Source organism: Ixodes scapularis, unplaced genomic scaffold, assembly GCF_016920785.2.
Source record: "Ixodes scapularis isolate PalLabHiFi unplaced genomic scaffold, ASM1692078v2 PGA_scaffold2__306_contigs__length_199485367, whole genome shotgun sequence".
Lineage (NCBI taxonomy): Eukaryota > Metazoa > Arthropoda > Arachnida > Ixodida > Ixodidae > Ixodes > Ixodes scapularis.
The window spans coordinates 78,741,395-78,755,516 of NW_024609857.1; the positions used below are offsets into that span (position 1 = coordinate 78,741,395).

Here is a 14,122-nt window from a genome sequence, read left to right on the forward strand (position 1 = left end):
CCCCTGCGGGGCAGCCGGATCGGGGTTCGTCTGCTACGAAAGAGGCGGGGTTCGTTTGCTACGAGGTGTCATTTGCTGACGGGACATAGACGTCACTTGCTAGCAGATCCTAGCTAGCAGGTGGTGAGATTATAGAGGAGATCGAAAACAAAGTTAAATTCGAAACCTCCGCTATTTCTTGAAGGACGCAATCGACAACCTGTGCTTCGTTTAGAAATTTAGATACGTTCTCCTGTCGTACGTAACCCGACATCCACCCGAGAATAATTAAGAATTTGAAATGAACACCTACTTGGCATACGAGAGCTTTCATAATCCTAAGTAGGTCAGAAGTCCTCACCTATTTACGGAAGAGGAAAGCTCTCGCATGCGAGGTAGGTGCTTGTTTCTAATTCTTATTTATTCACCGGCGGATGTCAGGTTATGTACGACAGGAGAACGAATGGAATTCGCATTTCCAAATGAAGCACAGTTCATCAACTGCGCCCTTCAGCAAATAGTAGATGTTCTCAGTTTAACTTTTTTTCCGACCTCTCCGCCCGCCCGTGGGACATAATTAGTACCACACGGCCCACAACGGTGTCGATGCCTCATAGCGGACAAACCACACTTTTCCCTTGCGTTACCGGACGATGTGTCTGCTAACAGTATTTTAGCATCCCTCAGCGAGAGCAGACTCGGACTTTTCAACCCACCCGTGACAAACATCAGTCCCCTTGGCCGGTTTGCCAATCTTGCAGCTGCGGCCAAGAGGAATTTTTATGTCACGTGATCAGCTCCTTGGGGACATGGAGCTATGTAGCACCCTATGCCCCTGCCTAATGGCACAGAAATGCGTGTCGCTTCGAGCACAAAAGTTCGACTTTGCTCGCAGAAACTGACCGCAGAGGCTTGCAATTCGAGTCTAATTAACCACACCCTTAAACTTTAAAAGCGGCAGGTAAAGTTACAGCCGAAAAAGGTCAATATGCACCAAAATAAAAGATAAATCACGCAAGACAAGAGCAGTGGTGTTATACATATATGTCTGCGCCAGCTGCGCAAGTTCTGCCGTCTTGCATGGCGGACTGGTAACGGTGTTGAGTCTTGTCATCGCGGCATGAAAGTTTAGGGTTCAAATCGCGCCAACAGTAAACATCCTTTTTTTTCAAATTTATATTTTACGCATGTCTTACTTTTTTACCACTTGCACGGCTGCGCCACAGACTTTTTATTGTTTGAATCACCTGTTAAATCGACAAGCCTGAAGAAAAAAAAAGATCAAGCTAAGTTACTGCGCTGATACCATGGTTTCATAATGTTTGTTAAAAGGAAGCCAAGATAATGGCATCAGCATGACTTTCATAATGGAATTAGCGTGACTTTCATACAAACTAAGTCGAAACAAACATTGTTTCCCCAGCAACTACAATTGTATCTCTTTTTTCAATATTCAAGGTGCTTGCTACGACTCATTCAATAACAGAAGGCGCATATTTAGTCCTAACAGACACTGCAGTTGTGTGAACTCAAAAATTAAAACATCCACACAAAAAAAAATCTAGCAGCTGTAGTTGCAATGAGAAATTCGTAAAACCAAGATAAAAGATTAAACCTTTACTTGCGTGAAATGCGATAAAAGTTATTTTTACTCTACATTTTGCTGTGACAACAGTTTTGTAATATTATCTACATATATATATTTTGTAATATTATTTTATGGTAATCATAAAGATAACAATATAATAAAATTAAGTACTAAAATAATAATAATAACATTTTGTAATACTAACTTATAAAAGAGAAGCTGAGCAAGAAAGAAAAGCTTAGACACAGCAAGCACGATTTCTAAAAAAAAGGATCACTGTTAAAAAGTAAGACACGCGTAAAATATAATTTATAAAATATAAGTCCTATCATGCCACATTTCGAACCCTTCCACGCCAAGTCCCGTCTCTGCTTTTGTATAGCGTGATTTATCTATCATTTTGGCTCATCTTGGTGTTCCCCGGCCGTAACTTTACCTGCCACTCCTAAAGTGCAAGGGTGTTGTTTATTAAACTCGAATTGCAAGCCTCTGCGGTCAGCTTCTGCATGCGAAATCCAACTTTTGTGCTTGAAGCGACACGGATTTTCGTGCCATTAGGCAGGGGCGCCAGGTAGTTCCATGTCCCCGTGGAGCTGGAATTGCGACATAAAAATTCCTCTTAACCGCAACCGCAAGATGAGCGAACCGTCCGTGGGGCCCGATTGTGGGCTCCGGGGGGACAACCACTGCGATCACTGAATGCCCATCTGCTCTCCAATTATGCCGAACTGTCTACGCCAGCGCCACTGCACAGTCACGCTTTGCAGCACACGAAGCGCTCCCATAGTGTTACGGGGAAGTTCCATGACTAGGAAAGTAACGAAGGACTCTAGTAAATATGGCCGTAAATATGACCATAAATATGGCCGCCTCTGCCGCAATGTGTCGTGAGAGCTGTAGTCTGTTTGCACGTGCCACAAGCCAGCTGCAAGCCTAGCCTACGCGAGCAAAGCACGAGCTGTCTGGTGTACTGCCATCAGCATCCTGTGAACTACAGTTATGGTGGCGTGATGCATGCGCCAACGATTACTGAGCTCAGTCTATTAAGTTGTGCGACACGCAGGCGACGATTAGGGCCAAAAATTGGTCAACATCTCCTTGATTATACATGAAGCCTATTTCAGTCGTCAAACAAAGTTCCTAAATCGTCTTCATTGTTCCTTCAAAGCAATTTTGGTCACTTACCATTCCATCTCCTTCGATCAGCACTGGTGGTGCAGGGTCTGCGCATGGTAGAGCGGTCTCTGGCAGCAGGAATCCTGCAAGCAAGGTAGTATCTTTGCTTAGATTCGAAAGCCTTACCAATTTGGATACTATATTGAGTGATAAGGCGCAGGCGAGCTGGTTTAGCATAGTTGTAAACCCGAGACTGGGGATACGGACAAGGGACAAAATACAGAACGAGCTGGTTTACATTCATGATTTAAGACAACCCTTAGACAGGGGACACAAAAAGGGGACAGAACACGACGAAGCCTCACAAGAAACTTGATCGTGTTCCGTCCCCTTTCTGTGCCCCCTGTCTCAGGGTTGTCTTAAATATTCGATACCATACCCGGTTGCCACGGAAGAAAAATAGTAACAGCTTTGCCTCCAGCATAAGCTTTCTATCTTTAGTAACACTTCAGCAAACACTCAGCCGCATACGACGGAAGGAAACGATCAGGAGCAGAAGGCGAAGCTTGCACTTTTCTTATGTTGCACCAAAATAGACACAATATGTCAGCAGTACTATCTTGACTTGCATTCAGGTGCAGAGCATATTTCATCAGAAATATTTGGGACAAGGAGATAGTTTGCTCCTAAGAATGGCTCTTGAAATCCGCTAAAATGATTAACAGACTAAACTCCGTTTCAGCCAAGGAGGATAGAAGGGTAGGAGAGGGCATGACGTCGGCTGCGTAGCCTCCACAAGCCATGCTCCCTTGACGCCGCGCCGCACCTAGCTCTTTCTCATTTTTCTCCTTACTCTCCTCACTTACCATGCCAACGGGACCACATCACGTGACCGTAGCTAGCCTTCGTCTTGCAACGGGGTACTAGAATACATCACAGTCTAGCCTTCAATCTGATAAAACCTACCGGACGGAGCGCGCACAAGCCTGCAAGGAGTCCTACAATCAACCATCCATCTCACACGTGACATGTCACGCGCACCAATCGCCAGAGAGATCTGCGGTCACGCTGGGCACAAAATTGACCGTCATCAATGTCGCTCATTGGGATGGCATCGTACAATATGGCCCCCATGTCTGCTGTCCATTCCGGTCTCTCAAGCTTGCGGGGCGACAGATTTGATAGTTCCATGCCACAATGGTGCGACAAAAGACTCTCGCCGTTGAGAAACAAGGTTTGGGCTACGATTCACGTACACATTCAAGAAATTTCCTACGGGTCGGCCAGTCAGGGGTGGGGGAAACCCTCACTTGCTTTATGTTGATGGGCACCCTTTGTCATTCTGGCTGCCATTTTGAATTGCTTTTTTAACACAAAAATATGCTGCGCATGACCACAATTCTGGCATTTTTATGATCCTTACAGTCCGTAAAGTTCATTACCACCGTAAACAAACTGTATCAGAAATCTGCTTTTACCCCTTTTGAGCATTTCTGTACTTGCCCGGTTGCTGGTCAGCTGACGGTAAAGGAGCTCAGCCCAGTGAAGGTCGGTCGGTAGACTTTTCCGCTCCGGAAAGGTTTCCTGAAAACAAATAATACCGTGGAGTATCTCACCAGCGTGTCAATCTGCTACCACAGACGTGCCGGTGTGTGGTTTATAACGCCCATCTACATGCACCCATCCAGACTTGTGACAGTGGCCGAGTAGACGAAGGCATTGATTTTTAACTGCACTGACCGGCACTGGCACAGGTTCGAATTTCACCAGGGGTCAGCTTCTTTTTCCAAAACAGCCCATGGTTGGTGAACACACAGTTTCAAGGCGAGTTTCGCAATAGGTGTCAAGTAAACTGTGAACACGTTTTGAGCACATTTCAAGATAGGTTTCGAGTAGGTTTTGACGTAGGTTTGGTGAAAAGGAAGAAGTGCCATAAGCAAACTCTTACCTTAAAGGGCCCCTCCAGTCATTTTCTGATTGGTCTGAAACTTGTGTGAAGTGACAACAAACAACGCATTAAAAAAAAAATGCTTTCCAAAATTAAAATTTATGGGGAAGTTATAAGCAAACGAAATTTACAAAAGCAGACCACTCTGACGTAAATGCAGCTGCCAATGGTACGCGCGATACATGCTGTCACCCTTCCACAGCCGGATCCACATCGTAGCTCTATAGTGACTCTAGCGTCGGTTAGCCTTGGTACAGTGTTGCCTCGGACTGGGGTTACGCAGGTGCACAACATTCCTTCGCCGTTGAGCCGCTGGCGTGTCAAATAGAATGGCCGCCTCTCCAAAGCCGCGCACACATCGCCGGCGCTCAGCTCGCCTCTCCGTGCTTGCATTCGTGCACCGTCCCTCCGTCACCCAGGCCGCCCCCCGCACGCCGCAGGGGTGACTGGGGTCCCCACTTATCTAGCCGAGTTTCGTGAAAGCGCACGAAAAGAGAGAGCATGGAATTATTTTATTGTATTTTATTTTATTGCAAGTACAATGTGCCGTCTAAATGTTTCGTTTCAGTTTCCGCGACACGGATGCCGCGGGACGGCACACATCACAAAAAAACTTGCTTTTGTTGTTTCTTCTTTTCGTGCTTTATTAAACTACATTTAGTTCTTAAAATTTTAACTCTCAGAGCTCAATAAAAATAACTTTTATCAATAATTATGAGGTAAGAACAGTCACTTATTCCGCACACAGAAAGAAACTTTTGGTGAACCTGGCTAATCCGGTAGCTAGTTCTTTTAACGTCACCCGCCACGCGCATTGAGCACCCTGCTGCGCCACCATCTATCAACTGTTCTGCACCTTGTCAAATCAAAATATGATGCACCATTCCTTTTTGCGGTCTTGTCTTTGTTGCCCGAATCTCCCGAACCACCAAAAACAGGGAGCCTAAAAAAAAAAGCAGAAGCAGAAATATCGTTGGAGGAACCCTTTAAAGGAAAACTGCTTAGATCCTAATTCAAGTGCCATCAACAAACTTTAAGGTTACTGTTGATTTAGAAAATTCAAACTTTGGGTCACTTGCACATGCAATTTAAGGCCCGTTCACACAGTTGCGTTCGGAGCGACCACTACGCTTACGAACTAATGCAACCGGTTCGAACAACAAGTTACCATAGCAACGAAGTGCCAAACGGTCTTTTCGTTGGTGTTCGTTTGCAGCGTAAGGAGTTGAGCCGGGCTGAACTTTCTCGTTACGTTAGGGAACGACCGCAACGACCGACCAATCAGGGGTCGAGGAGAGCTTGGTCGCGCGCGTTGCATGCCGGTCTCCTTCTATCTGCGAACATGGCATCGGTGGTGAGCGTCGATGTGGACGGCGTGGTGGAAGCTTATCGTTCCGCGTAAAAGCGCTATTGTTGACTGTGAATTTTCCTCGTGTGTCGTTATGATAACCCAGCACGTACCAGAAGAGAAGATGCACCTAGCCGTGCGGCGATCTCGTGGCGGCCCTCTCAAGACAGTGGAAACGCCCGTGCCGTCGTGTTTGTTTACTTCGACTACAGTGGTGCTTTCTTAGCATTTGTGTCCTCAAACATCGGCCGGATTTCTTTTTTGGCGCATTCCATCCGTGTACTCAAGTTCAAGGTATTACTGGTGCGTACCATATAAAGGATGCGAATTTTCATGCGTTTTCATCACCCGAGAAAGGTGATTAGTGTTAGCAATCTTGAATGCTCGCAACATCTATCTGACCACGAAATTATATTTCTGCGTTGCTATATCGCTGCTAAAGTTACATTGTCTTTTGTAATCGTAGGAAAGGTGTGTAGCGAGATTTGTACTGTTGGCAAAGTCGTGATCGTGCAAGACAGTTTACTGCATCTTTTTTTCTTTTTTTAATGCACTACCCTGCAAGCGTATCCTGAAAAATAAAAAATAAAGTATGTAGTCGTAGAAGACAGTCTGTCTATTTTCTGTTATGCGAGTGGCAGCGCGTCCACTTCTTTTTAGAGGCACCGCTGAAACAGCTGACAGCGGTAGAGAGGCGGTCGTCGTGCTGCCAATGCACTGCACTTGTTGCGGTGGTTGCAGGAGTGTACGCGCGGTGCAGAGCGGTCGTTTCGGTCACAACAGACACAGTCGGGGATAACGGGCTCGCTTCGGATGTCTGAACCAGCCTTTACACAGCTATTGTAGGCGCACAGCAGATCTTCTTGACTGTACGCCGTAGACGAAACCTCCGGCTGCTCTGGTCAGGACGGTGGACCTCGCGTCAGGCAGGAAACCGTCCGCCATGTTTGTAAGCGAAGCTGGGTTGCTTACTATTGGCTAGGAGCAAGAGCTGAATCTCGTTTCTCGTTGGCTGTTGATTCGTGTGGTTGCATGCGGTTGCATGTGTGTACATGTCGCGTACAGTTGTTAAAGCCGCAGCGGTTGCATTGGCACCATGACATAACAGCACACGACATAACAGCACGCGACAAAACAGCACGGTCAAAACAGCACGCGTCAAAACAGCACAGCGTCAAAACAGCACGGCGACAAGACAGCACGCGTCAAAATAGCACACGGCAAAACAGCACAGCGTCAAAACGGCACAGCGACAAAAGAGCACGGGCCAAAACAGCACGGCGTCAAAACAGCACGACGTCAAAACAGCACAGCGTGAAAACATAGCATTGACATTATAGCTAGTGTTCGGCGTTTTCGGTTTGTATTACTTGAAATTTCGCGCACTTTTTTTTCGGTTTTTATTCCAAACAAGAGTTTTCGGTTTATTGTAGTGAATATTTGTAGACTCATAAACTTCTCAGTTATATTAGGCTTATTGACGAAAATCAGTATACTAACAAAAATGCAATAATTAAAAGCGTTTGTGTAAAATGCATATTCAGAACCAAGTACTGGTCCTCTTATTTGTTGCCGTCTTTGGCAGCCGACGCGACCTGTTCTTTAAGACGAACTGGGGCCCTATCGTGATCCTACGATATCGTCGTGTGATCGTATTTGTACACAGAACGAGCATGAGCTTCAGTACCACTTCGGTCGGAGAGGGAAATATCGAAATGGAGAAATTAGCAAGCTATTGTACTCGGTTCGTTTTCCCCCATTTTCAAGACTGCGCGAGGTGATAAATTCGTGCCGACGGCAGAAATGACAATGAAACACTCGTATTTATGCCCTCCTCTAGTAGACGGAAGCTAGGGGTGTTAAACAATGCGCCGCATTTATGGACGCTCTTGATTTCCGTTGTTTGATTCCGCGATTAAACTCTCTTCTTTTAACAAAGAATGGGGCACAAATCCCCACCAGGTTAAAAACCCAGATTTCGTCCTGAAGACCCCTGCGCCCCCGGAGCTTTTGTTGAAAGTTGAACCGATCTCGCAGACAAGCTGAAAACTGCAGAAAGAAGTGGTCATGTGGTCAGTAATGAGTAGGGTTCCGTGTTTTCGGAGTTTAGTTTTTGTCAAGTTCGGAGGGTGTTTTTCTGAGTTCATTTTTTTCCCGGAAATTCAGAGTTTATCGGTGTTTATTCTTGTTTGATTCCAATTTTTTTTTTAATGCGGAGCTCAATTTCGCAGTATTTCTTATTAAAAATAAACAAATAATATCCAAATGTACACGCATGCTGGACAAAGAAGAAAAAAAAAACGCGATTGTATCAATCAATGTTTTTTTTCAGTTGGATTTGGCGTTGGTGCCATTACCACTGGCAATACTAATTTGTCCTAGAACAAAATTGCACACAAGTGTTATTTCGATAAATGTTGATACCTTAAAAGGGCCCTCCGGAGTGTTCTGTGATGGTCAATTTATGGCGGTAACTCAATCTACAGGCCCTAAGGATCTTAAAAATCATAGAATCACGGTCATGCGCGGCGGATTTCCCTATTAAAATTGCTATCAAAGTCCCCGGGACGCCCCCCTTTCTGAGATGACCCCGGAAAACGGGAGGGGCATCTCTTTACGCGTCAGCCAATAGCAAACGAAGGATTCCGGCGTCACTTCGCGTCACCAACGCGGCCGACCGCCAACCCGCGGAGGAATCTCTCGAGTACGCGCGGACCGTCGTCAAGGAGCCCGGACTGCCCGGACTTTATGCTCGGCAGTCGTCGTTCGTCGCACCGCACCGTCGCGCTGCTATTGCAATACGAAGTCGCATTCCACAAATGACAAGGAAAAGTTTGACTCGTTAAAGTGGAAGGATCGCAAAGCTAGCTTCGGAGTCGGGATCCACGGGAAGAAGGAACACGTGTCCCGCAAACGCACGCCTGCAGACGCCCCGGGAAGCAGACGAGCCTGCGCGCCGACGCATCACCCCCACCCCCTAGCAACACGCTTACGGGGACAAAACATAGTTCGCTGGTTTTAAAGCGATAATTGCGGACTATGTTCCCCGCATCACAATCAGTTTACGTTTTTCTCAAACTCTAATTTACAACAAGCTTAAAAAGTGTTGAAATAATTAAGTTCGCATTCACCGCGAGATGCAGCATTTCCATTGGTCAAGTTTTAGCGATGGGCAGGGATGGGGGATTGTCTTCCAAGAGAAAATAGACCCGGTATATTTCTTCTCCCATCTGCTTAATAAACGGTTTTGTAATATAAAACTTTGTATACATATTAATTGGCATCTACTACGCAATATAACATAAACAGACGATCGCAGAAAGCTCCGGAGGGACCCTTTAAAATAAATAACCTACTGGAGATAGTCGCTGGGAAGCCTGTATTCATTCCATGTTATTGCATCAACCTACCGCGCGGCCGCAAGAGGTAGAGTGGAAAAGGATGAAATAGAGAAGTTTTAACTGTCCTTTTCTCCACTTTATGTAATTTCTATGGTCTATAGCTTTCACGGTTACAAAAACACAACCTCACCTTCCTCTCAGCACAAATAGTATGACCGAAACCGGAAACATAAACAGTGACTTTTGTCTTGACCCGATAGTACAATGACCTGTTGTCCTGACCGAAATTTGAAAGATGTATGTGGTGGCATTTCCCCAGGACACTACGCGCTGATTAAACCATTAATTGTAAAGTATATTTGTGTGTGTGTGTGGGGGGGCGGGGGGGGGGGGGGGGCGGGGATCGAAATTCAGAGTTTATCAGATATATCCGAATAGACAAAACTTTTACAGGCGGGTGTTTTTCGAATTTATCCGAAAACACGAAACCCTAGTTATGAGTCACATTCTCTCCCTCCACCCCCCCCCCCCCCCCCCATACACACACCGCTCCAAGCGCCCTCAAAAGTACTGAACTTTTTCAGTTAAGACCGATTTTGGCAAAATGAATTCGGCGTACTTTTACCAGTTATATTCGGTTTAACCCGAAAACGCTGAACCCTACATATAGCGTTTGAAGTTAACAAACGCACGTCTCAAATAAGGCACTGTAAAAGAATTGAGGTGCCAGGCCAATTCGTCGAAAGCCAACTCGTCGACGGCCAATTTTTCGAATCTGTTCTTTTGGAAGCAAGTTCGTATTGGGGAGTATTTTCGATGCGCGCATGACGGTTCCCAGGGCAGTACCGAAGCCCCCGCTGGTGTGTATTTTGGCTATTTTGTAGCGTGAGCTACACTGGCCAAGGTTGAGCAGTTTCGCGTGGCTCGCATAATGAGCCGTGCTCCGTGCTGTGCATGGGCGAGGGGCAGTGACGTCGCACGGCGCACAGCTGGCGCCCCGGAGTCGCCGCCGCCGCGCGCTAAGCCGCCGCTGCGCCCGCCCTGCCGGTCTGCGCATTCCAGAGTAGTGACGTCATAGCCACGGCAGACGCACTGGCGCCGCCGCGTGCCCAGCTGTGCGCCTCCGTTGCGCAGTAGCCAAGTCTGACGCTGCACCGGAGCCACTTGATAGCGCCTCTCATTTTGTGCGCATAAGCTCACGCTACGTATATCCTGGCATAGCCAAGCTTAGCCACCGCAATTTTTTCGAGCAGTTTTGCTTATTTTGACGCACAGTTTTTCTGGTGATATCGTCTACAATAAATAATTCAATCGCACGGCAATGTGCTGTCGTTAGTTGTTAAAAGGAAAAACAGAAAGCGTGTGCGGAAGCGGTGTGTTCAGCCCATGCTGCAGTGTAAGGCCACATCATTGAGGCTGCGGCACGTTACTGCTTCACCGGTTTTCACTCGATCAAGGCCTTCGTCGGCAATAATTTGTGAATTTAACTCAAAACGTACAACTTCTCGCCTGCAAGCTCCAGGAGATTTTATTCACGGTGAATGAACCCCGCAAAATCGGTGCCCACCCATGGTACACCTTGAATACGTTCCACATTAAAGTCACGTGATCTTACCGGTTCTATCAATGCATCTGTAATCGACGCACCTCCCGCTTTTTTTTTTTGAGGAGGGGGGGGGGGGGGTGCAGGGGGACGTTCTACGCTTAGGTGGTAATTACGAAACAACGAGTACTACGGAACCTCACTGGGCCGCCACAAACCAGGCAGTTCGTAACTTGAACTTATGAATGTTTTTTTTTCCCAATAACTTTTCCTCTTTCCCTCATACTTCAAAAAAGACAAGACAACGCAGCCAACATCAACGGGAAGGTACCCCCTCTAACTACCCAATCTCTTCAGAGATTAGCGTAGTTAAGTAGTAGTAACTACTGCTAACTTTATTTGTTTTTAGCCATCACACAGCAGCAGCACTCGGGACACTGACTTGAGTGCGATCCCGTCGCCGCCAGCGTACATTTTTTTTTCCATTGTTTCTTCACTAGCTGTTAAATAATGCCATGCAATGTCCAACCCTTTTTCTTTTCGTTCTGTTTTGTTTTCATAAAACACTACCTATTACAGCCTTTTCACATGCGTGCTGTTTTGTCGTCGTGCTGTTTTGACGCCGTGCTGTTTTGGCACGGGATCTTCTGTCGCTGTGCCGTTTTGACGCCGTGCTGTTTTGTCGCGTGCTATTTTGACGCGTGCTGTTTTGTCGCCGTGCTGCTTTGACGCTGTGCTGTTTTGACGCGTGCTGTTTTGACCGTGCTGTTTTGTCGGGTGCTGTTTTGTCGTGTGCTGTTCTGTCGCGTTCCCGGTTGCATTCGTTCATAAGCATAGCGGTCGCTCCGAACGTAAATGTGTGAAAGGGCCTTTACAATTTTCTGTTTAACACGAAATACACAAAAACAAATTGTTTCCACTCATATGTTTGTACATTTGTATTGCAGAACGAGGTACCCTCAGAAACAGCTACTTATGATTACTGTTGATTAAAGTTTTGAATCAGAGTAGCGATGTGGGCGAGTTGGTTCATGCTTAGAAATAATGGAAACAGCGCGCAAACGACAAGGACGGGAGGAAAAGGAGTACACAAGACGAGCGCTGAACTGACAACTGAATATTTATTGAAAAGGACCCAACGAAGAAAACACCCACAAAAAAAAAAACTCGCATCAACACGTGTCCATGAAAGTAATCTCCTTCTTATGTAAACACACAGAAGTTTGACTCACGCAGTTCTGTTCCCCCTCCTTCTTTATTCCATACGCTTCTAAAATTTCCCTGGCTGTTTTATCTGCTCCCCTCCCCATGATTGTGATCTTATTGAAATCAGGATGACATTTGCATGTTCCGCAGTGCAGGGGCAAATGCCCTCCTGCTGTTGAAAGGGCACGTGAATAAATGAAAGGGCACGTGAACATGACTGGTCGCTTAGTTCAACAGCAGGAGGGCATTTGCCCCTGCACTGCGGAACATGCAAATGTCATCCTGATTTCAATAAGATCACAATCATGGGGAGGGGAGCAGATAAAACAGCCAGGGAAATTTTAGAAGCGTATGGAATAAAGAAGGAGGGGGAACAGAACTGCGTGAGTCAAACTTCTGTGTGTTTACATAAGAAGGAGATTACTTTCATGGACACGTGTTGATGCGAGTGTTTTTTTGTGGGTGTTTTCTTCGTTGGGTCCTTTTCAATAAATATTCAGTTGTCAGTTCAGCGCTTGTCCTGTGTACTCCTTTTCCTCCCGTCCTTGTCGTTTGCGCGCTGTTTCCATTATTTCTAATTAAAGTTTTGCCTTTTTCTTACGGTTGTATTGGCTGTTCACCCTAAGCTGACATTGCAGCAGAAGATACGTGCTGGATGGACCAAATTCAGAGCCAGCTGTGCGGGATGTCACCGCACTCTCTGGCGCGATGACAATGCGCGTTGATGTTGCATGTTGCTGGCTCCGATTGGTACATCCAGTGCATACCTTCCACTGCACTGTCAGCTTAAGGTGAATCGAGTATATGGCACCTCAACTCGGTCATGCCAGAATTTTGTACTCGCTCTCGTTTTTCTTTGTGAATAAATCAGTCTGCTTCCCTTGCCAGTAAGTGATCGACAGTTATGGTCTACGTCAGGCAGCAAACATATAAGCTCTTCCTCTAGATGACAAGTTTCTATTTACTACAGTGACTACATGAGGGTTGCCTTCTGTCAAATGGCACCGTGTATTCATCTGCCCAGCGCAGCATTTGGGCTTGCAGAAATTTGCAGGTATTTTCGAGAGTATCATAATTTAACTCGGATTTACTTTTCTCAGTTTTCGGGCAGGACAATCTTACTGTCTCTAACAGGTAAAAGCTCGACACAAACTTAAAACGCTTAAAACTTGCCTGTGTGCGAGGTTGATGGCACTGGACTTTTGGGGACCTCCTCTACTAGACGACTTGGCGAGTCCTCTAAACGAAATGAGGTGCACGGATGAGCATGATCAAAATATGAAATTTGTACACAAGAATCATACCGAGCAGTTCAAAGCCTTCAAAAGATGGTGGTTCAGCCAACAGATGCTCCTCGCTTGAAGCACCAGGCCTCCCCCATTGCGGTTCTGAGGCAGCTTTTGAAAAAACAGGTAGAAATTGAATGGTAATGCAGGTTATAATAGCTCCTTTTTTTAAAGACTCATTTCGTAATAAGAAAGAGAAGCATGCACACCAATTTTCATTGCAAGGGCCAAACAAGGCCTCCGTCTGTGAGCCTTTTCCTCGGCAAGCTCTTTCTGAAGTCTTTTTATTTTCCCCTCTTTCTCCTGGAGGAGATGTCGAAGGATCCTATCCTCTTGAGGGGCTGCCCTCGTCTCCTGGGTCTGGGTAAAAATACACTGCCACAGTTGAAATATCATAACGTCAGAATGCAAAAGTATTGAGGTGTCTGGTAATTCTGCACCTTTCGCTTTTTCTTATAATCTGCAGCGATGCCATCAAGCCTCGACCGCTTGCCAATCTCCTTCCGGTTCTTTTTTTCCTTTCGTCCAAGGTCTTGGACATGCTAAATGAAAACAGTAGAAATATCAAATATTTACTCAAGTAGTGTCATACACAGAAGATAAGTAAGCTAGTAAGCTTTGCATGCACAAAAGTACTACGGAACAGCCTCCACCACCAGTGAAAGCTACTGGAAAAATGGGCATGAGAAGTAATTTCAGTTCCTTATTTTATCGGGATACTCGCTGAGAAGCAGCTAGGCCTAACCCGGGAAAAAAAGCAGTTGCTA

General features: G+C 46.0%; 1 long non-coding RNA gene across 1 annotated transcript; it reads right to left on the reverse strand.

Annotated features, from left to right (window-relative positions):
* Nucleotides 1-13,248: 13,248 nt before the first annotated feature.
* Nucleotides 13,249-13,696, reverse strand: LOC115332046. The gene is made up of 3 exons (XR_005718245.1): nucleotides 13,565-13,696; nucleotides 13,374-13,466; nucleotides 13,249-13,308 (listed from the first exon to the last, which is right to left on the reverse strand). It is a non-coding gene; the product is annotated as an uncharacterized LOC115332046 (long non-coding RNA).
* Between the last annotated feature and the right edge of the window lie 426 nt (nucleotides 13,697-14,122).